This window comes from Eleutherodactylus coqui, chromosome 1 (genome assembly GCF_035609145.1).
Source record: "Eleutherodactylus coqui strain aEleCoq1 chromosome 1, aEleCoq1.hap1, whole genome shotgun sequence".
NCBI lineage: Eukaryota > Metazoa > Chordata > Amphibia > Anura > Eleutherodactylidae > Eleutherodactylus > Eleutherodactylus coqui.
Genome location: NC_089837.1, coordinates 440,140,692 through 440,166,892, shown reverse-complemented (window position 1 = coordinate 440,166,892; position 26,201 = coordinate 440,140,692).

Below are 26,201 nucleotides of genomic sequence, written 5' to 3'. Positions count from 1 at the left end.
AGCGGAAGCTGCTGCTCCGACCCCGAGGTAGTGGAAGGCGCTTGTAACTGCAAACACATTGATTTTAATGAGCGCTGTGTCTGTATTAAAGGCACTAGCCACTAAACCAGGGTCAAAGAAGCTGCTTCAACGTCAAAGCCTTATCATGGCACTAACAGCAGGTTCTTGATTACCTGATCAGCTGTGGTCCCGAAAACACAGATGAGCCACTATTGATGACCTATCCAAGGGATAGGTCATCAATAGTATTTTCCTGGCGCTGGGTTAACCAATCACAGCCATTCAATGACATCATTGAATGGCTGTGATTGGTTAACCCAGCGCCAGCTTTTATTGGCTGACGCTGGCGCAGGCTAGCAAATCAAAGCATTATCTTTGCTGGGGAATTCAAGCCCCGCTTCCAGAAAGAAATGCTCTGCCAGCATGGAGGACATCGCTGCAGCCTGCAGGAGCGACGGGGACCCGCAAGCGCACTGGAACGCCGGCAGTAGGTGAGTATCGGTGTTTGTTTTTTTAAGTGCAGTGTAGTGTAGTTAGGGGCTATTTTTGTTTAGATTTTTTCTTCAGAATTTTGGGTGGGAAGTAGGCGGTGCGTCTTATGGTATATGGGTTGGGGGGAACTATTACTACTGAGGGGGTTAATATTGCTGAGGGGGGTTACTATTATTGTGGGGTTAATATTATTACTGAGGGGGAGTAATATTATTACTGAGGGGGGATTAATATTATTGTGGGGGTCGCTATTTCAACTGGGGCCACCTTAGGAGGTCTCTAATTTAACTGGGGCCACTGTGGGGGGGTCGCTATTTCAACTGGGGCCACTGTGTCAAGTGATGCAGTAGCCAGTGAGGCTGCGATCACTAGTGGCCTCTGGGTGCCCGGAGGTCAAATAATATGCCGTAATAAGCCACGCCCCTTTTTTATCATGACAAAGGTGGCAACCCTAGGTCGTTGTCTTGCTACATGACCCAAGTTCTCTTGAGATTCAGCTCACGGACAGATGTCCTGACATTTCCCTTTAGAATTTGCTGATATCATTCAGGATTCATTGTTCCATTCTGGCCCAGAGGCGGCAAAACAGCCCAAACCATGATACTACCAGCACCGTGTTTCACACATAGTATGAGGTTTTTATGCTGTAATGCAGTGCTTTTCTTTCTCCAACATAATGCTTCTCATTTAAGCCAAAAAGCTCTATTTTAGTCTCATCCGTCCACAAAACATTGTTCCTTTTTGACCTCGCAGACTATGCCTTGCTTTTGTCGTGATCTTTGTTGGTTCTCTTTATCTACTTTTAGGAATTGTGTGAAAATGTGATGCAGTTTTAGGTCAAATATAGGCGGAAATATAGAAAATTCTGTAGGGTTCATAAATACAACTCTATTTGATTGGTAAGCTGAAAATGTAAGGCCGGCTGCAGACAGGCGAATTTGCATTGCGAATCTGGAGCGGGTGTCGGCCGCGAGATTCCACTGCAAATACCGCCCATAGCGTGCTATAGAAAATTGCTTTTCTCTGTTCATGAGTGGAAATCAATTGCGTTTTCCGCTCTCAGATGGAAAATCACAGCATGTTCTATTTCAGTGCAACAGCGCAGCGTCACCTGTCCCGCTTATGCGCCGGCCACATCGACTGGCACATCCGCAAGACAGATCCTGATGGGATCCCGCATGCAGAATCGGACCCGGCTATGTGCATAAAGCCTAAATTTGGTAAATAAACCTAATTTGCAATAGGGGGTGTTTAATCATTTTGATTGCAGTTGTATATACTGTATACAATACTTCTCCTTTGAGTAAATCTTCCCTGCTTGTCTCATAACCACTATGTACAGCAGGACATTGTTTTCCCAGCAAGATGTAGGTCTATTTGCAGTGATGAGTGTATTTGGGACCAATTCAAATAAATGCATTATTTATTACAATATGAATATTTTAAAAAGAGCAAAATGTTACCGCGCTCCGATTGCCGTGGTTTCCACTTTCTGTTGCTATGTTACCAGTTTATCTTTTCGTGAATTGTACTTTGACAAGAATTGGTCTGTAGGCCTAAACAGCTTATACCAAATAGTGCTTTACTAAAAAAAATCCAAATGTAAAACGGACCTTAAACCGCATGGTGCACTATAGAGAGCCAGAACAACAAGCCACTAGCACACCAGGGAATATACAGTAGAAATGTGCACAGTGGATGCTCCTAACCTTAACCCAATTCAAGTTTTCAGGGTATTGTTCACCTCTGGACTGGTGCAATGTGTAGGGAGTTTGCACTGTTGTGCAATTTTCCTTTTGGTGTGTTCTAGTCAAGAGTGTGGATGAAAGGGCCTGGTGGTGTTTCTTCTTTGTTGTATAGTGATGGGAGTGAGTGTATAACTTACATTTATTTCTGCAGGTACCTACATTGAATGGACACGCTTTATTAGAGACCTTCATCTTGTAGGGCATTGAAGCTCCTTTGGCCTTCATAACCACACCAACCGTTGTGGCATAGGTGTAGAAATTAGAGATGAGCGAGCATGCTCGGTTAGGGCAGTTACTTGAGAGAGCCCTGCTATTTTCAAGTAACTGCATGCTCGTCGGAGAAAATTCGGGGGGAAGGGGTGGCGCGGGGTTGCGGAGGGGTGCGGGGGGAGAGACAGAACCCCGAATTTTCTCCGACGAGCATGCAGTTACTCAAAAATAGCGGTGCTCTCTCGAGTAACTGCCCTTACCGAGCATGCTCGCTCATCTCTAGTAGAAATCATTTTGCAGGAATATCGCCACCTGCGGACAGGAAACTTCTTGTAGTTGCCCAAATTAGATGGAGGTGCTGACATGTTCTGATCAGCTGACAGGAAGGGTTTATCAGATTATGCTGCTTGCACCAAATTCTGACCTCCCATCAGCACGGTGCAACAGAAATCTGGATTAATCTGACAGGTGATGTTTTTTCACTGCTGAGTGATCTCATTTTTGTGCCCTTTTTCACACTGCCGTCTTACTTTTCTGTTTCTCTAAGACAACAATGGCGCTGGAACTGCTCATCTCCAATTTTAGCCCTTCCATCCTAAGGAACGATGAGTCAAGAGTTTGGACATGTTAGTTGGAGCACCAATGATGTACTTAGCTATTTGCTGGACTGTCCACTGCCTGTTCATCAGAACAATTCTTGACCCCTCCTCTAACCTTTTTTATTAACATGTTTTTTACATCCCCCGGATCCTCTTTCGCTGTATGTTTTTTCTAGATCACACCATTCCCTATATACTCTCCACACCATTGCATGAGAAAACCCCACTAAATTGACAATTTTTAAAATCTTGGCCCTAGCTAACTAAGCACCGATGACCAGGCCTACTTGGTTGGAAGCCTCTCAGATTTCTGGATTTCCCCATCTAATGTAGATTCACACTGAAAAGAAAACTTGCTCACTTGATTTTATGCTGCACTCCGGGGATAATTTCCATACGGGGAAGCTCCAACCATGAAAGAGCCGGTGTCTCTAATAAAGTGGCCAGTCTACTGTATTCTATATCTACCAAGTAAGTAACTGACATATCTAGTCTTGCAGAGATGTATGTAAGAAACACAGAAGAGCTTTGCTGTCCATAAATATTAGATAAGTGTGAGATCCACTGACCATGTAATATTTATGGCTGTAGTCCAACATTACCACGACGTCTGTCTGGGAAACAAGGGTAAGGATTGTTGGATTCCACATGAAATTCTTTCTTACTGTAAGAGATACTGTAAGTGCCATGAGAGGTGCGAGGTGGCTTATCCCTCTCTCCTTACCGGTTGTACCAGAATTAATTTTTAATCACCTACCCGTAGGATAGGTAATAAAAGTCTGAACGGCCGGTGTCCCAGCACTGAAGACCACACAGATCCCAATAGCAGAGGACCCATGTCTCCCTCTTCTCGCACTGCGTAGCAATGACACATTGAATAGAGTGATGGCCTTGCTTGTGCAATTGCCTCTCCATTCATTTCAATGGGGCTATCGGAAATAGTCGAGCATTTGTACTTCGCTATCTCCAGCAGTTCCATAAAAAAATTACTGCAGTGGAACTGTGCATGCATGGCCATCACTCCATTCTATCTCCTTCTCACGGTGGGGGGTGCAGTGAGCCTGCAGTGAGCAGGACTCAGCGGTGAGTCCTCCACCGCTCAAACTTTCATCACCCTTAAAGGGAACCTGTCACTGACTATGTGCAGCACAGACTAAGTCACGGGGCTCATAATTCAAGTTTCCAGGAGTACAGGGTGGTATTTTTTATACGTACCACCTCCTGATTCATGCTCTGTCAGGGATCCTTGTGTCCATGCACGGACTTTCTGGGTTGAGAGTGCGGGCACCAGAAGACAGGTAGGCAGGGAAGTATAAAGAATACCTCCCTGGCAGCCTGCTCTATAAGCACCATACCTTCGTTTATGCTGCTCAGTCACCCTTTAAGACGCGTATATGGTGAATCCAAACATTCATGTGTTTGTGGGGAAATCTAGGAAGATAGTTGACCTTTGAACGGGTTTTGCACCGATGACTAGCTCAAGATACAAATCTAAGTGAATGTTATGGTCTGTGCGCAATTTACCGTTTCTACATCATCTATAATCCTACAGAAAGTAGGCGCAGGAGTGACATTCATGTTTCATAGAGCCGTACACACACATTACCGAATCTAGCTACACAAATGTGTAAGGTCAAAGTATCCCACTAAACACAACACTCTGTGTGATACTTTATGAAATTGTCCAAATAAGGATCGTCATGGCAACTGTGATCAAATATGACACCATTGTGTAGGAAAAGTATGAAAATGAATAATTCATAGTAAAACATCAGTCATGCATGTGACACAACCTAAGATATCCCGCGCTGAGCGCAGTCCTCCCGTGAATACACAATTTAAGCCGAAGCAAACATCATCAGCATATCGTAATTGTCAGAAATTGCTGCAACGGATAACTAAACACACGAATGATCTTATCTTACAATCTACGTAGAATCAAAGGTCAGTCTCTGCAAGCATTATTAATTAACACAAGTATAGCTAAGAAGCGCTCCTATGGACAAGATCTACAAATGAAATGTGACATGCACTAACGTTATACTCAACATTAAAGGGGTTGTCCCGCGCCGAAACGGGTTTTTTTTTTTTTTAAACCCCCCCCCCCGTTCGGCGCGAGACAACCCCGATGCAGGGGTTAAAAAAACCACCCGCACAGCGCTTACCTGAATCCCGGCGGTCCGGCGTCTTCATACTCACCTGCTGAAGATGGCCGCCGGGATCCTCTGTCTTCATGGACCGCAGCTCTTCTGTGCGGTCCATTGCCGATTCCAGCCTCCTGATTGGCTGGAATCGGCACGTGACGGGGCGGAGCTACACGGAGCTACACGGAGCCCCATAGAGAAGAGGAGAAGACCCGGACTGCGCAAGCGCGGCTAATTTGGCCATCGGAGGCCGAAAATTAGTCGGCACCATGGAGACGAGGACGCCAGCAACGGAGCAGGTAAGTATAAAACTTTTGATAACTTCTGCATGGCTCATAATTAATGCACAATGTACATTACAAAGTGCATTATTATGGCCATGCAGAAGTGTATAGACCCACTTGCTGCCTCGGGACAACCCCTTTAATACTATCCGGAAATGCACAATGCAGTTAGACACAACCTATAAATTGTAACATCTGTTAGCGCCTTTTGACATCTGCGTTGGGGATTCCGATTTCCTGCTACATCATAGAAGCAGGAAAATGAATCCCCTGGCCCGACGTTTCCATTTTAGGATGGAGCTGAATGACGTTGAACGAACCCCATTGACTATAATAGGGTCCATTTGGTACTTGTCATCCTGTCCAGCATTTTCAAAAAATGACAATATCACACAAACCTATGGATAGGTGAGGCGATGGTTTTTAGAAAAAAAAGCAGCCATGTTTTTCTAACTTTTGACATTCCCTTTTGAAGTGTTCTAAGATTTGAAACTATGAGTGCAGTTATGATGATGCTGTAAAAAAGTGGCAAATTTATAAAATAATTTTGCCAATCATTTTCCCCTACTTAAATGGAAACTATTTTTCATAGGTCTGATAACCAGGACTGGGAATGACATTGCAGGCATCTGGCTTCCCGCTCCACAGTGGCCAAATGCAATGTCACTCGAACTAATTTGTCACAGTGAGAAGTAGTGGTGTGATGATGATGATGAAGATGTATAGTGGACTGTATTGATTTCTGGTTGTGGTACGGTGCAGTGCAGAATCCGAATAAAAAGTCCAAGAACTAAAGGAGGCAAATATAATTCATGGTTCAGTGTAGAACAAGCTTGGTGGTCACATTGATCAATAATATGGAGGGGCAATTCACTTTCTGAATGGTCTTTTTGTTTGTGGTCGTTATGGCTGTTATACACTTTCCTACCAGAAGGAATTGGATATCTGTCAATACTTAATGGGGCCTCCTTTGGCTTTAAAGGGGTTTTGTCATAAAAAATTTTTAAAAATTCTATACTTACCTATTCCTCCACAGGCACACTCTTTATGGCATCGTCTCATCGCTGAGCTTCTGCAGTGCTCCCAGATCACCTCACCTCATGCTGCCCGGCTTGTTATGAAGCTGGCATTTCTCACATACTTCTTCCGGACGGGTCAGTGAAAGTCACATCCTTGTGCTGTAGTGCTCACTGCCTAAGAAGGAATGCTGATCTATTGCCAAGACAGAGTGCATGAGCAGACTCTGAAGTAGGTCGGCACTCCCTCTGCTGGCCTGTGAACTGGGACATAATGTACATTGGCTGGCAGGAAGAAGGCTACCGGCAATGTACGTAACCTCACAGAAAGCAGAGGAATCAGCCAACTGGAGGTGAAGAAGATCAGTGAGATGAAGATCTGTTAAGTAGACTAATGGGGGAGAAATAGGTAAGTATAGATTAAGTATAGACAGAGCCCCCTTTAACGATATTGGATACTTGTTGTAGTATACTTTCTACTAACGCCTGATACACTTCTGCTGGTATTTCCCTCATCTCTGGTTCCATCCTTCTGTAGGAAGGCATAGCTTTAAACAATGCTGAACCCCTTGTCAGTTCTATGGGTCCTCTGTCTCCTCAGTTCATTATGATGACATCCATGTAGCCACTCTACTGCCATCCTCTCTATCTGGACTTCTCTCTGATGCTCCAGAAGCTTTGCTCCTCAATTAGCTTGCGAATCTCGGCCAAGGCCTATGTACAGCAAATAGGTCACCAAGTTCCAACTGCAGCTCAGGGGGTGCCACTCTGGCTGGAGTAGCAGGCTCAGAGTCCTGGCATAGAGCAAGACCCTCGGGCTGGTCCTGCTAGAACCACTCTGGTCCACAGTAACTTCCTCCCTCCACATCTTTAAATTGAATTAGCACACAACTGCATGTACATCCTCCTTTCACCATCCCCAAGCAATGACTGCACGCTTCCTACTGAAGCCTAAAATTGTATTTCTTCTTCTTAACTCCTCCTTTTGTCTTGCCTAGGACTATGGGATGTGCTTCTGAGCTGTGTCAGAGTTTCTGCAAATTGTCTGCAAAATTGTTAACCCTTTAGCTGCTGCAGTGCACTACACTACTTTAGGAGAACCAGCCACCATCTAAAATACAATATGCCATGTCATTAGATATAATAAAACATTTTATAAACCACTTTCAAGCAGCATTATGGCATTTATGTATCAATATTAGAGATGAGCGAGTATACTCGCTAAAGGCAATTGCTCGAGCGAGCATTGCCTTTAGCGAGTACCTGCCCGCTCAAGGCAAAAGGTTCGGGTGCCTGCGGCAGGCAGGGAGAGCAGGGCGGAATGGAGGGGAGATCTCTCTCTCCCCCCCGCTTCCTCCTCCTGACTGCCGCTACTCACCGCTCCCCCGCGCCGGCACCCGAACCTTTTCTCTCGAGCGGGCAGTTACTCGCTAAAGGCAATGCTCGCTCGAGCAATTGCCTTTAGCGAGTATACTCGCTCATCTCTAATCAATATCTCTTATATAATATGGTAGCTTGGTGGGTATATCTTCGGAGTACCAGATGCATTCCTATTCCCACTCATCACGGTATGTACTGTATACTTTGTAAATAGTATATCAAAATGCACGTATCTAAAACCCTCTATTAAGGGAATTATTGTGCAATAACAACCACCTAACTACAGGATAGGTGATAAGTGTGTTATTGGTGAGGGGCCAACCCCTGTTATTGGCACCATAGCAATTTGATGCCCGACAATGACCTCTAGGTCTGCCATAGCAAGCACTAGCAAGGAAACAAGATAATACATTGCAGTAGAGAAATACAGCAGTGTTTTATCTAAGTATTGCAGGAAGCAGAAAGCGATGACTGTAGTGCGGTGGCCAAGGTTGGTACTGCAGATGCAGCTCCCGTTAAATTCAATGAGAGCTGTGCTACAGTACCAACCTGAGTTGCTATGCTATGATCAGCTGTTTCTGCAGTGACAGCAGCCATGGGAATCAGTTGATGGGCAGGGCCCGAATAGAAGAAAGTCCTGGAATACCCCTTAATGGCCGCTAATATTAAAAGAATACTAAACATAGAAAGAACACAAGAAGCTAAAAAAAAATGTGCAAAAAGTTTCATTAATTACTGCAAAAAATAAATATTAAAAGTAAAAAAAAACCTTTTCCCATATTTATGATAAATCAAAACAAATTTTTTTTATTTTGTATCATTATGTGCCTAAAACTAAAAGTCTGATGTATTAAAATAATGCATCATTTATCCCGTACCGTGAACATCATAAAAAAACTGAAAAAATATACAATGCTAGATTTACGCATATTTTTGAAGCTTTGTCTCCAAGAAGATATGTAATAAAAAGTCATCAAAAAGTCATATATATTCCAAAATGGTACCAATAGAAATCACAGGTCACCCCACAGAAATCAAACCCTCACTTAGCTGCACTGAGGGAAAAATAAAAAAGTTATGCTGGTCAAAAAACGGCCACAGAAAAACAAAATTTTTTTTTTAAAGATATTGTAATTTTTTTTAAAGTAGTGCAACAAAAAAATGATATAAATGTGGTATTATTGTAATCATACTGACCCACAAAATGAGGTCATTCTTGCCACAATGTGTACACCATAAAAACAAGACCTCCGAAAAAATGGACCAAATGCTTTTTTTTTCCATTTCACTCCATTTAGGAATTTCCAAATGTTTAATAGCACATTATATGGTAAATTAACGAATACCATTGAAAAATACAACTTGTCCCTAAAAAAAAACAAAAAAAAACCTTAGACAGCTATGTCGATATAGAAATAAAAAGTTATGATTTTTTTGAAAGTAGGGAGGAGAAAACAAAAATTGACAAAAAAAATAAAAGCCTTGTCATTAAGCGGTTAAGAAAAAAACGATTCAGCGCTACAACATAAAGTCATGGGAGAAAATATCAGCTCCATTTGGAGAGAGCTGGGCTAGCTTGTCATATATTAACAGCCCCTACTTCATTGGCTTTCACTTCCGATCTCATGTGATAGGCATGATGAGGAGATGGAGTGGTTTGTGTTAGCTTTTGTTTTGCAAATTTTACCATTAATGTTACATCAAGCAAAAATCCCTCAGCAGAACTGAAAATGCTGTAATCCCAATAGTTCTATAAAACTACACATGCATAAAGTGTGCCCCGTCCCTAAGAGCTGCCATCATCAGAAAGGACAGATCCTGAAATATACTACATGTGCATTACTCCATTGTATGGCTCCAGGGCTGAGACTCACTGGGGATACTCAGTGGAGAGAACCTGACAGATATTATCTTTGTAAGACCACAGAAGCGAAAGGCGCAGGGAGATTAAAGTGAATTAATAGAACTACGGATTCGAGACTTACTGGGGGAAGAGAAGAAATCAGAAAATGAATTCCTTTGTCAATGGCGCATTCTGTTGGCAGCTAATTTAAATTAATCCTCCAAGATAAAGTGGCGCCTCTTACAGAACCGCTCCATCCATCTGCTTTGTGAAGGCTTCTTTATTGATCACAATAGAAATTAGGAATAAATTAAATTCTAAATGTATGCGATCAATCTCCACTTCTTGAAAGAAGATTAAAATGTACTCTTCTGCATGAGAATATATATATATATATATAATATATATATATATATATATATATATATATATATATATATATATATATAAAGAAATAGTGAACTGTCTCACATACTCCCAACAAGATTATGCTTTGTATTATAGAATAATAAACTTGAAACATTGTTCCTATTATAGCTGTAATATGGATATTATTGACGTGGCACGGCTTGCTGCACCGCCAAAAATGTAACAAATCACGTGTATTTACACAGAATAACCAATTTATTAAACACACAGACCCTTTCACGATTGGAGCTTCCCTGTATGGAGATTATCCCTGTGACCCCGGAGTGTGGCATAAAATCACGTGACAAGTTTTCCATGGATCATTTTCAGTGAGAATCCATATTAGAATGGGAGAATCCAGCGATCTAGGCCCAGTGTTGTTCAACATTTTTATAAATGATCTGGAGGAGGGGAGTGATGGGAAACTGATCAAATTTGCCAACGACACAAAGCTAGGAGGGATAGCTAACACTAGGGAAGAGAGAGAGTATTCAAAAAGATCTAGAAAAGCTTGCACAGTGGGCGGCAACTAACAGAATGGTATTTAACAAGGAGAAATGCAAAGTCCTAAATCTGGGCAAGAAAAATGAAGAAAACACATACAGAATGGGGGGCATTAAGCTAAGCAGCAGCACATGTGAAAAAGACTTGGGTATACTAATAGATCATAGACTGAACATGAGTCAACAATGTGATGCAGCAGCCAAAAAGACAAATACAATTCTGGGATGTCTTAAGAGAAGCATAGAGTCTAGATCACGTGAGGTAAGAATCCCCCTCTACTCTTCCTTGGTCAGACCTCCTCTGGAATACTGTGTCCAGTTTTGGACATCCCACATTAAAAAAGACATAGAAAAAATTGAGCAAGTTCAGAGAAGAGTTACCAAGATGGTGAGCAGTCTACAAATCATGTCCTATGAGGAACGGTTAAAGGATCTGGGAATGTTTAGCTTGCAAAAAGAAGGCTGAGAGGAGACTTAATAGCTGTCCACAAATATCTGAAGGGCTGTCACAGTGCAGAGGGATTAGCCCTATTCTCATTTGTGCAAGGAAAGACTAGAAGCAACGGGATGAAACTGAAATGGAGTAGACACAGATTACATATTAGACACTGAGGGTGATCAATGAGTGGAACAGGTTACCACGGGAGGTGGTGAGTTCTCCTTCAATGGAAGTGTTCAAGCAAAGGCTGGACAAGTATCTGTCTGGGATGATTTAGTGAATCCTGCACTGAGCAGGGGGTTGGACCCGATGAACTTGGAGGTCCCTTCCAACTCTACCATTCTATGATTCTATGATGTGAGTGACTTCCAACAAGTCCTGGTCATCAGTGTTAGACTAGCTGGGCCAGGATTTTATATACTGATAACTTTGTAGGGTTTTTTCGTGTAAAAAACAAAGACAAGATTCCAGTGGGCAAATAAGAGTGCAAAAGTTGGATCACTGTGCGGTGGGAAACATCTTCAAGAGGGGCCTGGACATCTTTCTTGAGCGATACATTATTATATGCTATAATCATTAATAACTTCAGAAGGGTTCGGTGATCCAGGGATTATTCCGATTGCCAGATTGCAGTCAGGAAGGATTTTTTTCCCTTAAATGGGGAAATTCGCTTCTTCCTCATTGTTTTTTTTTGCCTTCCTCTGGATCAACATTGGGGGGTAATAGCCTGAACTGGATGGACATATGTTTTTTTCAGCCTTACATACTTGATCTTCTGGTCAGATGAATCCAGATTTCTGTTCCACCATGCTGATGGGAGGTCAGAATTTGGCACAAGCAGTATGAATCGATGAACCCTTCCTGTTCAGAGCACGTCTGTAGCTCCATCTAATGTGCAGCATCTACAAGAAGCTTCCTGGCCACATGAGTCAATATTCCTGCCAAACTATTTAAACCCTAGTGGAATCTATACGTGACCAATTGTTGCAATTCTAAAAGGCCAAAAGAGGTGCAACACTACTGGATGTGCATCTCTAATAAAGTGTCCATTCTCTATACTTCAAACCACAGAAGAATTCACCTAGTTGGTTAAAATACATGTTACACTTGAATATTAAATCAAAAGCTAGAGAGATGTGTAGGAAGATGTGTCATCATTATGATGTTCATGGGAGGTTGGGAATGTGAAGTTAAAATCTAATTACTGCTTTAATATATAGTATAACTTCATTTGTACCAACAGAACAGCTTGCAGTCTTCCATCTCTCCAAACCTGGGATTCAGTAACCAAATGATAGATAACGATGACCATATCTGCACATAAGCGTATATTATGTATTAATTAGCATCATATAAATTGTATCTCTTACAGAGTAAAAGATGTAAAGTTCCATCATAAACTGCATTGTGCTTAAAGGGGTTTTCCCGGTAAATACTATTGATGACTTATCTTTAGGGCAGGTCATCAATAGTTGATCGTCTGGGGTCCACCACTTGGGAGCTCGGACAATCTGCTGATTGGGGGCCTGCTGTCAGCGCCACAATACATAAGCTGCGGAGTGGAAGCAGTTAGCTCCAACTCTTTGTAGTGGCTGGCGCTGGTAATTGCAGGCACAGCTACCATTAAAGTCAATAAGAGCTGCAGTTACCAGCGCCGGCCACTACACTGGGGTCAGAGTGATCTGCTTCCACTCCCTACCTCTGCGTGTTGTGGTACTGATAGTGGGTGCCTGATTAGCCAAGATCCCAAGCAGTGGACCCCAGATGATCAACTATTGATCCAGAGGACAGGTAATCAGTAGTATTTTCCTGAAAAACTCCTTTAATGTACATAAATATATTAAAATAATATACACTATATATATATACACACATATATATTTGTACAATGGATATATATATATCCATTGTACAAATATATCCAGAAGGCTAAAGACATTTTGATGTCCATATTGACATCAGTTCTCTGCAGTCGTAGTTTTCCCTTAGGGAGTACACTTCCATGGGATTATCCACCCAATAGTCTTCAGTCACAAGAACACAGCCTCAAGGAAATCACACAACTGGAAAGAAATCTGTCATATTACACACCATTGACATTGTCAGCAGTGATTGAGCAATGTCATATACTTTAGGGCCAACTTATTCATACATCTCCAGGAGGAATAACAGAGGAATGTCAGTTTCCAAGGTTCTGAGAAAAGAAAAAGTGATCCAGAACTGATATTTTATAAGAAATACAAATATTTACTAATACAGACATAGTAGAAGAGCAAACAGGTTTTCTTTAGCCCTTTCCCTGCCAGAACCTAGGTAATAACTACATCATGGCTCTAAAAGGGTTTAGTGGGACTAAAGAAAAAATTATAGACAGGTAATGGTGGAAAATAAAAAAAAAACTAAGGCAAAATCACCTGTTAAATGCCCCCACCCAGTATTGGAGCCTGGTCCCTACCACTCTGATCCTGGAAGAAGCTGCAGCCATCATATGCCATTGATCGCTCACATGACTGCTCAGCAAATCCCAGGCTTTAACAGTGATTCTGCCATGAATGGCATGTGACTGCGGGTGATCGTGCAAGAAATTTAATGGTGGTTCCAGAGTAAAAAAAAACAGGGCAACTTTTCGGCCATGAGTTGCCCTTTCTAAAGCCATAAGGTAGAGTGCAGCTGGGACAGGAGTCACCAGAGTAGCTTCCCTTAACACTCCTGTCTTAGCTACCCTCTTCTTTGAGAAAGGGACCTGGTCCCCAAAACACTGCCCTGTTTTATTACTCTGGAGCCACCATTACATTTTTTGCTTGATCATCAAAATTACTCGCAGTGTGCAGTGCTTTTTGGGATACACTGCATTATTTTGGGTTCCAGGACAGTGGAATCAATGACCCAGCACCACAGTACCTCCTTCGCATTACTAAGGGGTTTGTTGCCGTGTTTTGGTTTGACTTGACTACAATGAACAGCATGTAATCGCTGCAGTTTCTTCCAAGATCGGGGCGATGGGGACCAGAGCGGCTGTGCTGGATTGGGGCGCCATTTAAGAGGTATGGCTTTTTTTCCCACCATTCCCAGCCCATACTTTTTTTCTTTGAGTCTGGAAAAGAAACTCCTGTAAACACTTGCTTATATTTTTGAAGCCCAGAATCGTAGCTTTCAAAAAATGAGACCATAGCATTTATATATTTATAGTCAGTACAACGTGTCCTGCACTGAACAAGACATGATACACGTGTGTGGATGCAAAAATAAAAAAGTTATACTGTACATTCTGGAATGGCTGGGTCTTTAAAGGGCTTTAGACGATGGTGCACATATCTGCCCTCCTGTATCAGCAAGTATATAGCCGTTTTCTGTGATTGTTTGACATTCAAAGCAGATCTATCAGTATAGTATGTGATGTATTCATAAGGACAGCGTTTCCCTATAGTGATGGCAGCTGCTTTATACAATGTCCAAAGACTGTCCTCACTGAAGAGATGGTGAGAGGGGGTAGGAAGAGGCCGGACAGCCTCCTTATGAACACATTGAATATGTGACTTTGTTATATGCGTTGTAAAGAGTTATCAGATAAAAGCTAAATGTATTGTACCATTTGATCTACTAAGGCCCAATGTCCACAGGCTAAATAGAGTTAGTAAAACCACATGGGTATCCCGCACACATGATCTGCGCCCATAGGGAATAACTGGACACCCGCAGGTAATTAAATACCTGCGGATGTCATTTTTCCCTGGCACATGGATTGCTCACTCGGGAAACCACCCGCAGCATGCTCCATTTCGTGCGGTTTTCCCGCACAGACGGCTCCCGCGGCTGCCATTGAAGCTGTCCAGTCCCGCGACGAACCCGCAGCTGTTATTGTGCTGTGCCGCGGGACCGACATGCCGAGCACATCCACCAGGCCGAAGAAAGAAGATCCGGCCGCGACGGAGGGGAGACCCGCTGCGTCTGGACAGGTAAGTATAATCTATTTTCTTGGACTCATGTCTACGGGCCGGGAGGGACCCGCTGTGGGATTCTGCACGGGGAATCCGTGCGGGCCCGAATTTCCCTGTGGACGTGAGGCCTAACCCTTTGGAATTGGATGTACAATATGTGGCCTTTAAAGAGGTTGTCTAAGAATTGAGCTTTATCACCTACAGAATCCACAGGACATGTGATAAAAGTTTGATTGGTGAGGGTGTCACAGCTGAGACACTCACCATACCCAAGAATTAGGTCCCAATCTTCTTGTCACTACACCCCCACAATCAGGAGGCTTGAATGAAGAATGGTCAAGTATGCACAGTGCCACTCAGGGGCGTAACTACAGAGGGTGCAGGGGATGCGGTTGCACCCGGGCCCAGGAGCCTTAGGGGGCCCATAAGGCCTCTCTTCTCCATATAGTGAGCCCAGTACTATGAATAAAGCATTATGGTTGGGGGCCCTGTTACAGGTTTTGCATTGAGGCCCAGAAGCTTCAAGTTATGCCTCTGTGCAGCATGGTTTAGGTATGGGTACTGGTACAGATACAGATAGAGGGGGGGCCCCAGCTCACCTTTTGCATCAGGGCCCCTGAGCCTTTAGTTACGCCCCTGCTGCTCCATTCATTTCAACTGGACTGATGGAAATAGCCAAGTACAAGCACTCCCCAGTTATCCCCTGCAGTTTAATTAACTTCTTTGTCATTCTTTGTGACCCTCAGACTAAAATTGGACGTTCTGACCATAAGAGAAGCAAGAAATGGAGAGAAGGGCGGTGCTCCTATTGATTTCCATGGGTGTGAAGCTGGCTCTCTGCCGGGGGCACTGATGACAATGTCCTGCTGCTGAACTTGACAGTGGGACGGACAATCAGCTGATGGACCACCATCCATTAACTACTGGCGGCTTATCCAGAGGATAGGTCATCAGTTTAAAAAGATTGGAATACCCCTTTAAGGAGTTGATAGTAGGAATAATAGTATTTTGTACATCCGGAAAGACAATATTGACAGAAAAGATGTAAAAACTAGTATAGATGTGTCTATATAATATGAGATGATCTGAACTGTAACATGCCTGCACTTTTGTGTTTGCTATAATTATGTTACATTGTTTTGGTGGGGTTAAAAATGCACCGAATCACCTGTAGAGGGCAGCATCTCGCAATACTTTAAAATACGACCAAGCCTTAGAATTCATATTACTGCACTGCGAACTGTGTTGTAGTGCTGATGATTCTGTGCGTCATCATAAGAAAAATACAATATATATAATACATTACTAGGCAGTCTGCCTGTAATCTACTTGTGTGGAAAGCAGCAAGATAGCAGCATATCCACACCAGAACAGCTCACCGAATATGGGGAGGCTGGGCTGGTGGACAGGGGGTCACACATGGAGTCTTAATATTTAGTGTGACCACTAAGTGCAGGCACACAAGGGTTGTGCCATAGCAGGGGCATTATTACTATGGGGGGCACTGACAGGCTGATTAGAGGATAAGAGGTTGTCTGCCCCAAGCCAAGCCATAGCTATTAGAATTCTCGATGGCGGTCTGGGTCCAGAGAGAAGAAAACTGAATATGGATGACTCCAGAAAGAGACAACATCAGCTGTGATCAATGGGGGTAACTGCACTGTAATCACTATCAGGGCTTAGTCACACGGGCGCATCGCACTAAAAGATGGCCGCTCTGCAGATGCGGACAAATCTCCGCAGCGTCGGAAGAAAGATCATGTGTTCTTTCTGCCGGCGATGCAGAGAGATGTCCGTCCTGAAGTGCGGCCGTCCTCTTCGTGCAGTAACACGGGCGCCGATGCACCCCTGTGCCTAAGACCTCACTGTGTAGAGCAAGTTTTTTGAGAACATTACACAGTAGCTGTATTATTTCGAAGTATACTACAGTTTAGCTTCTGTATCTGAGCCTGTCCTGTTATAAAGGTTATATTATGGAATATATATTGCTTCTGGTGCTATATTATATATTGAGGTTAGATCTTGTATAAACAGGTAAAGGGTAGAATAACACAATGGGACTTGCTACTCATGGCCATCATTGCCCTCTTACAAGCTGTGCGACTACTTCTTGTCTCTTTTTCCTGCTCAGCTCTGTTCCTCCATTCTCTCCTCTATTCGGGCTCCTGTCTACGTGCAAATTTTCATTGCGTTCCCTGCGGCGATAATCTGGCCGCAGGAAATGCAGTGAACGCTTTCCATTGCTTACGACCGGCAAATCACAGCATGCTGCGAATTGCAGCGATTCTCCGCGGTGAGCCTATCTGTCAGATAGGCTCACCATGGAGATCCGACAGCTAGCTCCTGCTCCCCGATGGCGGCTCCCACGGCGGAGATCCGCCGCAGGATAACGCAACGCCTGTGGACAGGCAGCCTTTATGAGACAGCGCCATTGCAATAACATCATGCTATCATAAAACAGCGATAAACCGTACCTCTCTTACATTCGTAAATGCCGACTACCTGTGACCGCCGCACACAACTAGGCTGTGGGACGTGGGGAACAGAACTAGAGGTAAATATGCCATAAAAGTCCAGATGGGAATACCGCTTTAAATTCTTGTTTGTTCTAGTAGACTTGTTAAATTAGAATAGTAGAATAACCCCCCCTGCTAAATTAAACATTAACCATTGCTGCTTGCCTCCTTTGAGTATTTTCCTCATGCTTCATTGGATGCTATATGATATCTGTATCTTTCCCATAGAATTCAGTCATTGGACAATCAAATACAAGTCCATATGTTACATTTTAAATCTGTGTGAGACATGAATGGATTAGCCGAGGTAAGAAAAACGGAGCAGATTTGATCAGTTCACTGCATTTTTATAGTAAGCTAAAATAGCTGTGACTTGAAAAAAAGAAGTAGAATTTTATATACTGTTTTTGTATTTAGATTTCACTCCTGGTTTGGTCTTTGAAAAAACAGATTCAGCATACTAGCCTTATCTTCCAAATTACAGTCACAACACCCAAACCAATATTAAATCTGCATGCAGTGAGCTCCCTCTAGTGGCGCTGCAGGTTGTCACAATGACTGTATCATGACAGGTATCAGAGGACCCAGGATGTGCCAAGGAAACATTCCTCGCACCAATACACTCCCTCCACCAGCCTGAACTGTTGTCACCCGACAAGAAGAGTTCATCGGTTCATGCTGCTTGTGCCAAATTCTGACCTCCCATCAGCACGGTGCAACAGAAATCTATTTTCACTGACTAGGCGATATTTTTTCACTGCTCAGTGATCCAATTTTTGTTCGATGGAGTCTTGCCTATCTGTCATTGGAACTGGTCGTCTGCTGTTATATCCATCCGTGCTAAGGAATGACAAATTGTGCATTTGGATATCGCTTTTGTCTCTTCATCAGAAAAATTCTTGACATCCTCCTCTGACCCCTTTTTTCTTGATGATGGATGTTTTTCCTTGATCACACCATCCTCTGTATACTCTCAACACTGTTACACAAGAAAATTCCACAAGCTTGGCAGTATATTAGATCATGGCCCCGGCTAGTCCAGCACTGATGACCAGGACTTGTTGGAAGTCACTCAGATCGCAGAATTTTCTTTCTAATATAGATTCACACTGAAACTGATCCATAGAAAACTTGCTCACCTGACTTAATGCTGAACTGCGAAGTTGTGAGGGACTCACTTCAGTGTGTAATATTACAATACAGATTTAGGCCTCATATTTCGACTTGTGATAGAGTCAAGGGTCTATTTTCCATACAGTGAAGGGTCAATCATGAAGGGGCTGGTGTATCTAATAGAGCGCCTATTTAATGTATGTTGCTTTGGTTTTACCTGGCATAACGTGAAACTTCTGGGTGGCAATGGCATTGGAATTGACTGTCTGCTGTTGTAGCCCATCCATGCTAAATAACGACAAATTGAACATTCAAACACACTAGTTAGTGTAGCAGAGTTGCATTCAGCTGTAAGTTGCAGGACTGTGTCTTGACTGCTCATCAGAACAATTCTTGACCTTCTTCTCGGACCCCTTTCATCGACAAGTTGTTTACATCCACAGGACCCCCTTTTACTAGATGTTAGAGTAGGTGTTATCACTTATTGCTATCCTACCTATGATCATAGTAAGATGACCGTTGAACGGTTCTCTCTACCGAACATAAAGCGTCAGACTATTATTAGGCTTAGTGGCTAGAGTGAAAACTGCAAGACTGATGATATATTCCATTTAGCCCGTTGACATCACAGGACATACAGTTATGTCCGAGTTGTGTGGGGTTTATATGAAGTGGGATGGTTGTCCAATCCAGCTCTATACAAGGCTAGTACTGGCTTTCTGTGGTAGCAGACACCTGCCCATAACAGCCAAAGTCAATGAGATCGTGGGGTGCTGTTCGGTTGTCACGGGGCCCTTCTGAATGCCTGTGCCACATTTTCATAGACTGCTTGTCAAAATGCGATGTAATGTTATACTGTGGAATTCCATTATGAAATATGAGCAAGCAAACAATAACAAGTTCAAGTCCCCTATAGGGACTAAAAAAGTGTTAAAAAAAAAGGTTTATTAATAGAGATGAGCGAGCGTACTCGGAAAAGCACTACTCGCTCGAGTAATTTGCTTTATCCGAGTATCGCTGTGCTCGTCCCTGAAGATTCGGGTGCCGGCACGGAGCGGGGAGCTGCAGGGGAGAGCGGGGAGGAACGGAGGGGAGATCTTTCTCTCCCTCTCTCCCGCCCGCTCTCCCCTGCTCCCCGCTGCGACTCACCTGTCAGCCGCAGCGGCACCCGAATCTTCAGACCCGAGCACAGCGATACTCGGATAAAGCAAATTACTCGAGCGAGTAGTGCTTTTCCGAGTACGCTCGCTCATCTCTATTTATTAATTAGTGCAAAAATATAAAAAGGAGTAAAAGTTTTAAAAAATGCTTTTCACATACTAGTAATAACTAAAATAAACATTTGGTGTTGCTGTGTCTGTAAAAGTCTAATCTATCAAAGTAATGCTTTATTTACCCCATATGATGAAGATCGTCAGAAAAAAAACAAAATGCCAGAATTGTGCTTTTTGGTCACCCCATCTCTAAAAAAATAAAACGCGATCAAAAAGTCATATGTACTCAAAAATGGTACCAATAGAAACTACAAGATGTCCTGCAAAAAATGAGCCCCCACGCAGCGATCTGAACAGAAAAATAAAAGATATGGCTGTCAGAAGATGGCGGCAGAAAAGAATTATATATCTTTCCAAAGATGTTTTATTTTTTAAAAGCAGTACAGCAAATGTAGGATTATATAAATTGGGTATCATCCTAATCACACTGTCCCACAGAATAAAGATATTAAAGGGGTTGTCCCGCAATGACAAGTTAAGCACTTCTGTATGGCCATATACATGCACTTTGTAATATACATCGTGCATGAAATATGTGCCATACAGAAGTTATATACTCACCTTCCCTGCGCTGGCGTCCCCGTCTCCATGGTGCCGTCTAATTTCAGCGTATAATCACCCAATTAGATGCGCTTGCGCAGAAGCGTCTTCTCCCTTCTGGTCGGTCCGGGCACGAGTGGCGTTCTGGCTCCGCCCCCTTCTACGCGTAGCTCCGCCCCGTCACATGTGCCAATTCCAGCCAATCAGGAGGCTGGAATCGGCAATGGACCGCACAGAGCCCACGGTGCACCATGGGAGAAGACCCGCGGTGCATTGTGGGTGAAGATCCCGGCGGCCATCTTAGAGGAAAAGAAGGAAGAAGTTGCAGAGAGGGGATTCGGGTAAGTAACATTTTTTTTTTAATTTCAACACATCCCTTGGGTTTGTCCTGCGCTGAACGGGGGGCCTATGCAAAAAAAAAAAAAACCCGTTTCGGCGCGGGACAACCCCTTTAAGTCATTTTTGCTACAATGTGTACTCTGTGAGAACAAGCCCCCTCCATAGAGGTGGAATCATGTTTTTTTTCCATTTCACTCCACTTAGTAATTTTTCAGATTTTCAGTATATTATTTGGTACATTTGTGAACCGAGAGCAAGGCAGGTGGTTTGGTCTCCGCAACCAGAAAGGACGCACACGGGTTGGTCAAGTTAAGAAAAATGTATTTACTACAGGTTAATAAAGGCAAGTCAATGGTAAAAGAACAGGAATAAGGACAAGCACAATACACAGTATAGTTGGAACAATTCAAGTTAGATTTCACAATATATTCCATGGTTACTATGTCCACCTCCACAGCACGGACACTGAAAGAACAATAGTCCCAAAACTATCCCTAACTGACCCAAACTTCACATTTGGGTGCGCACCCCTCTTACCGGTGGTCCGGGTGGACTGCTTACAGTGTGTACAAGCGCGCGTTGGGGCCCAATATCGTTCTTTCCTTGTCTAGCGAAGCGTCCTCTCCTCACGGTTATCACGACATCCGAGGCAATAAGATTCTTCTCAGCAGGCAGGAAAACAAAATGGAGGCAATGAAATCCAACAGCAAGTAGCTCGGCACACTGACAGTCCTGCAGAATCCATACACCCCGGTGTGATATAAGCCAGGGGTTGTGCAGTTACCGTCCGGTACTCAACAGCACTGCCAGTCTTTAGCTTTGGTGGCAATGTCCACAGCCACAATGTCAGTATTACTGGTTACCCACTGGGCACAGTCCTTTCAGCATGGCTCCACTGAACATACTGTCTCTTTATACTCTGTCTGCCTCTGGGCTGAATTACACACAGGTTAGCTGCACAGGAAAGTCCTCTAAGATCTCCACACACTCTCAATGCAGCACAGACACTTGGACCTCTCTCTGCAAAGATGGCTGCTGCTCTCTGTGTGTCGTCACATCCTGCTTCCTTCTCATACTGGGTCTGCAGACAGGCAGGCTGACCTCATAGGGTGTGTCCCTCCAGCATCACATTCCCATTGCAGGGGCTGCTGACCAGAATCACAGAAACACATATACACTCAACTTTAACACAGTTTAAACAAATGGAACTTGGCACATCATTGGGCTGTATATTAGGACAAGTATATGCACAGAAGCAGCACTCCTATTGTCATAAGGCTGGGACACAGTCTGTATATTACACATTAACTAGTACCATTGACAAAATACAGCTCATTCTACAAAAAACAAGCCCTCAGACAGCTATGTCAACATAAAAATAAAAGTTTTGATGTTTTGAAAGTCAGCAGGAAAAACGTATAATAATAAAAAAAAAATGGGTTAATCTCTGGAAGTCCTGAATTCTATTATAGAATGAAGTGGCTCTATGAGGGAGGGCGGTAAGCATAGTAGAAGAAACCTTGAAGCTAGTTCTCCCCAGATAGTAATGTTTATGTTAGTAGTGAAGGTCATAAAGAATTCTAATCTAGATGATCTCTAGAGGAAATAAAATACAAGATAGAACACATTATTACAGCAGCCGCTTGTATGTAACCTTCTATAAACAGCCAGCACAAGAGCCCCCCAAATGTTTATTCAATTCCAAATACTTTCTCGTGCCTTCTGGTATGTTTGAAGTTCTGAATGTTTCTCTTTAATCTGTTTTTTAGCTTTTACAAGAACGCTGCGCTCTGACAGATTTTATCATATATCAAACATTACATCAACATAGTAAATATCATAGTCATACAACTAGAATAGAAATGATGTAGCAGAGGTGAGATGGGAAAGAGTTAATGTAATATAATATTACGGCTACGGATACAGTAAAAGGCACGCAGAGACAGGCTGCGTTGAAGAGAGTCTCAGTTTAAGGCCGCTTTCACACAGGCGACAAAATTGCGCGATTTTATCGCAATGCGACAGTGCTACAAATCACATGTATGTGAAGCCCATGCTTTCCAATGGGTTCTTTCAAATTAGCTACATTGCGAGGAAAAAAATCATGGCATGCTGAATATTCCCGCGATTTGCGATGTTTTGTAGCCCATGTTTCCCTATGGAGCCTTCCTGTTGCATCGCATTGCATGAAAATGCGGTTTTCGTGAGGTGCAATGCAACTTCTACAGTAGGAAATCCGACTGTTTCCCCTAAAATGACCCCTAGCTACATTAAAAAAAAAAAAAAAACACAATATGTACACCACCTAAGAGGCGCTGTCCAGCTCCACCGTACGTCTCCGGCAGACTTGCTTGTGGTTTTCCCTCAGCGTTTCCTGGTTAGGGGTTCAAAAACCCGCCTCCAGGAAGATTGGTTCTCCCCTTTAATTATTGCTTATAACCTTACATAGAGATGAAGTAAATGTGACGGAAAACAAAGACACGGCATGTCAATTCTTTTTTCATTTCCGCAGCGGCCTCTCTACCACGGGTTTTAACCCCTTAACGACCAGCCCATAGTGTTTTTACGTCCTCCCGAAGTGGGCTCTATTCTCTGAGGACGTAAAAACATGCTTCCTGCAGAGAATAATGCCCCTCGGGCTGTGGACGTGACAGCTCCATGCTGTCGGTGTCCGCAGGTAGCTGACAGCATGGAGCTGTCATCCCGGGCTGTTCGGAGCCCCCCCCCCGGCATTGCGATCGGCGCTATGCAATGGATAGCGCCGATCGCAAAAAAAGTAAATAAAAGTACATAAAAGTTAAAGATTCAGCTGCTCTGATGGATCGGATCCATCGGAGCAGCTGAAATTACTCACCGAGGTCTGGCACGCTGCTCCCCGCTCTCCTGCCGCTCCGGGGCCCGAAGCCGGTCTTCTGCGCATGCGCGCCAGGCGGCATTACGTCAGCCGCATGCGCAGAAGGCCCGGCGGCGCGGGAGATTTAAAATCTCCTGGCTCCCGGCTCCTGTAGGTAGCCGGGAGGCAGGAGATGTCAGCGGGGACTGCGGTGAGCGGTCCCCGGTACCGCGATCGCCGTTATCCAATGGTTAGCGGCGATCGCGAAAAAGTAAAAAAAAAGTTTTAAAAAAGTCAGTTTCACCTCCCCTCATGGATCGGATCCATGAGGGGAGGTGAAAATACTCACCCCCAGTCCTCAGCGGTGTCCCGATGTCCGGGGACCCGAATCCCCGTCTGCGCATGCGCGCCCGATGATTGACATCGGGCGCGTGAACAGACGGGCTCGAGCCCCGGGAAATTTAAAATCCCTCTGCTTCTGGCTGCCATGTGTAGCTAGGAGCAGAGAGATTATACCGGGGACATGATCACTGTCATCCAATGGATGACAGTGATCATGTAAAGTGAAAAAAAAGTGTAAAAAAGTTAAAAAAAAAAAAAGTAAAAAAAAGTTTTTAAAAGTTTAAAAAGCGTACGTTTCATCTCCCCTCATGGATCATATCCGTGAGGGAGGATGAAAGTACGTACCTAAGGCCCCCAGATTTATCCGCGGACCTTACCACAGCTTCTGCACACGCGCCCGTCGCCAAAATGGCGGGCGCATGCGCAAAAGCTGTGGATTGCCAGGATAATTTAAATTCTCCCTGCTCCTGGCTACAAAACGTAGCCAAGAGCATGGAGATTTAATGGGGGTCCGCGGTGAGCGGTTCCTGGTCACGTGTTCGCTATTATCCAATAATGGCGATCACGTAAAAGTAAAAAAAAAAATTTGAAGTTTCATCTCCCCTCACTGATGCGATCGGTGAGAGGAGATGAATCTTTTTACCGGAGGCCTGCGTATTTGAATCCCGACGCGATCTTCCTCCGTGGACCTTCCAGGATTCTGCACATGCGATTGCCGGCAAAAAGCCGGACACATGCGCAGGAGTCAGGGAGCCCAGGAAACTTAAAATCTCCTTGCTCCCAGCGACCAACGGTCACAGAGAGCCTGGAGCAGTGACGGGTGGCCTCGTTGAGCGGTCCCCGGTCACGTGATAAAAAGGTAGCGATCTACCTTAGGCCGGTCTCACATGACCGGATAGGAATGACGGATTCCGCATGCGTCTGATCCGCGGTAATACGCAGATCAATCGCATTGGATTACACAATTCCGCTCACATTAGCGGGTCAGAATTGCGTAATCCACTCGCAGAAAAGAGAACGCAGCAGGTTCTATTTTACTGCGGATATCGGCAACATAGAGCCCATTGTGCTCCATGGTCGCGGATATACCCGCAGTCCATACGCAACTACATTGTATACGGGCTGCGGGTACCCGCGTCATCGCTAAGCGACGGTGCGGAAAATACAAACAAAGGTGTACTGTGCATGACCGCCTGTGTGAGTACGCAGTTATGCGCAGTACATTACGCAGCCGTACGCAGGGTCACAGCCGGGCTCACAGATGGGATCCGCTGTGGGCCTCCGCAAGCGGATTCCGCCTGCACCCGCGTGAGCCCGGCGTTATTCAGACCGCTACCTGTGATACGTGTTTTACAAGAAGCCCCGGGAACGCTCGCTTTCCTGCAGTTCCAGGAGCACCTTGTTGAGCGCCTTCTGTGTGAGACCGCCGCACCTCATCAAGCTTACGGAGACTCACGGAACGCCACTTTTTACACCCCATACCCGCCACTGAGGTCATGAAATACCCCCAAAAAGCATGAGAGGAGGGGGGGGGGGATACCCAGTTTTATTGCCCCATGGGCCCATTCCAACCAGCCTCCGTAATTACCCCTGTCTTCGGAAATACTACACAGCTCACATTTTTACTTTTATCTAAGATTTGCGAACGCCAAAAAGGGCGCGGAGGGGGAGGGGGGGAATTTTTAGGGAGTCAATCTTTATTCTGTACAAATAAGCAATGGGGCCTGGAATTTATTCAGTTGTGCCCTAAAATCCAACAGGTGTTCCGTCCTTTATAGGCCTTGCCATGCGTCCTGTAAGTAGATTAGGGCCACAATGGGTATGTTTCTGAACTCGGGACAAACGGGGGTATCCATTTTGGGGTGAAGGTCTTCATTCCTATGTGCACTGTACAAAAAAACTGTTTTTAAATTGAAAAAATTGCCAAAAAAATTGAAAATCGTAACTTTTTCCTTCTGCTTTGCTTAGATTCATTCAAATACTGTGGGGTCAAAATACGCAGTACACCCCTAGATGAATTCGTTAAGGGGTCTAGTTTTCAAAATGGGGTCATTTGAGGGGGTTCTTTATAGTTTTGGCCGCTCAATGGCTCTATAAGTGGGCAATGGGGCCTGAAATTTATTCAGTGGTACCCTGAAATCCAACGGGTATTCCTTTCATTGTAGGCCTAGCCATGGGTCCTGTAAGTCTATTAGGGCCACAATGGGTATGTTTCTGAACACGGGACAAACAGGGGTATC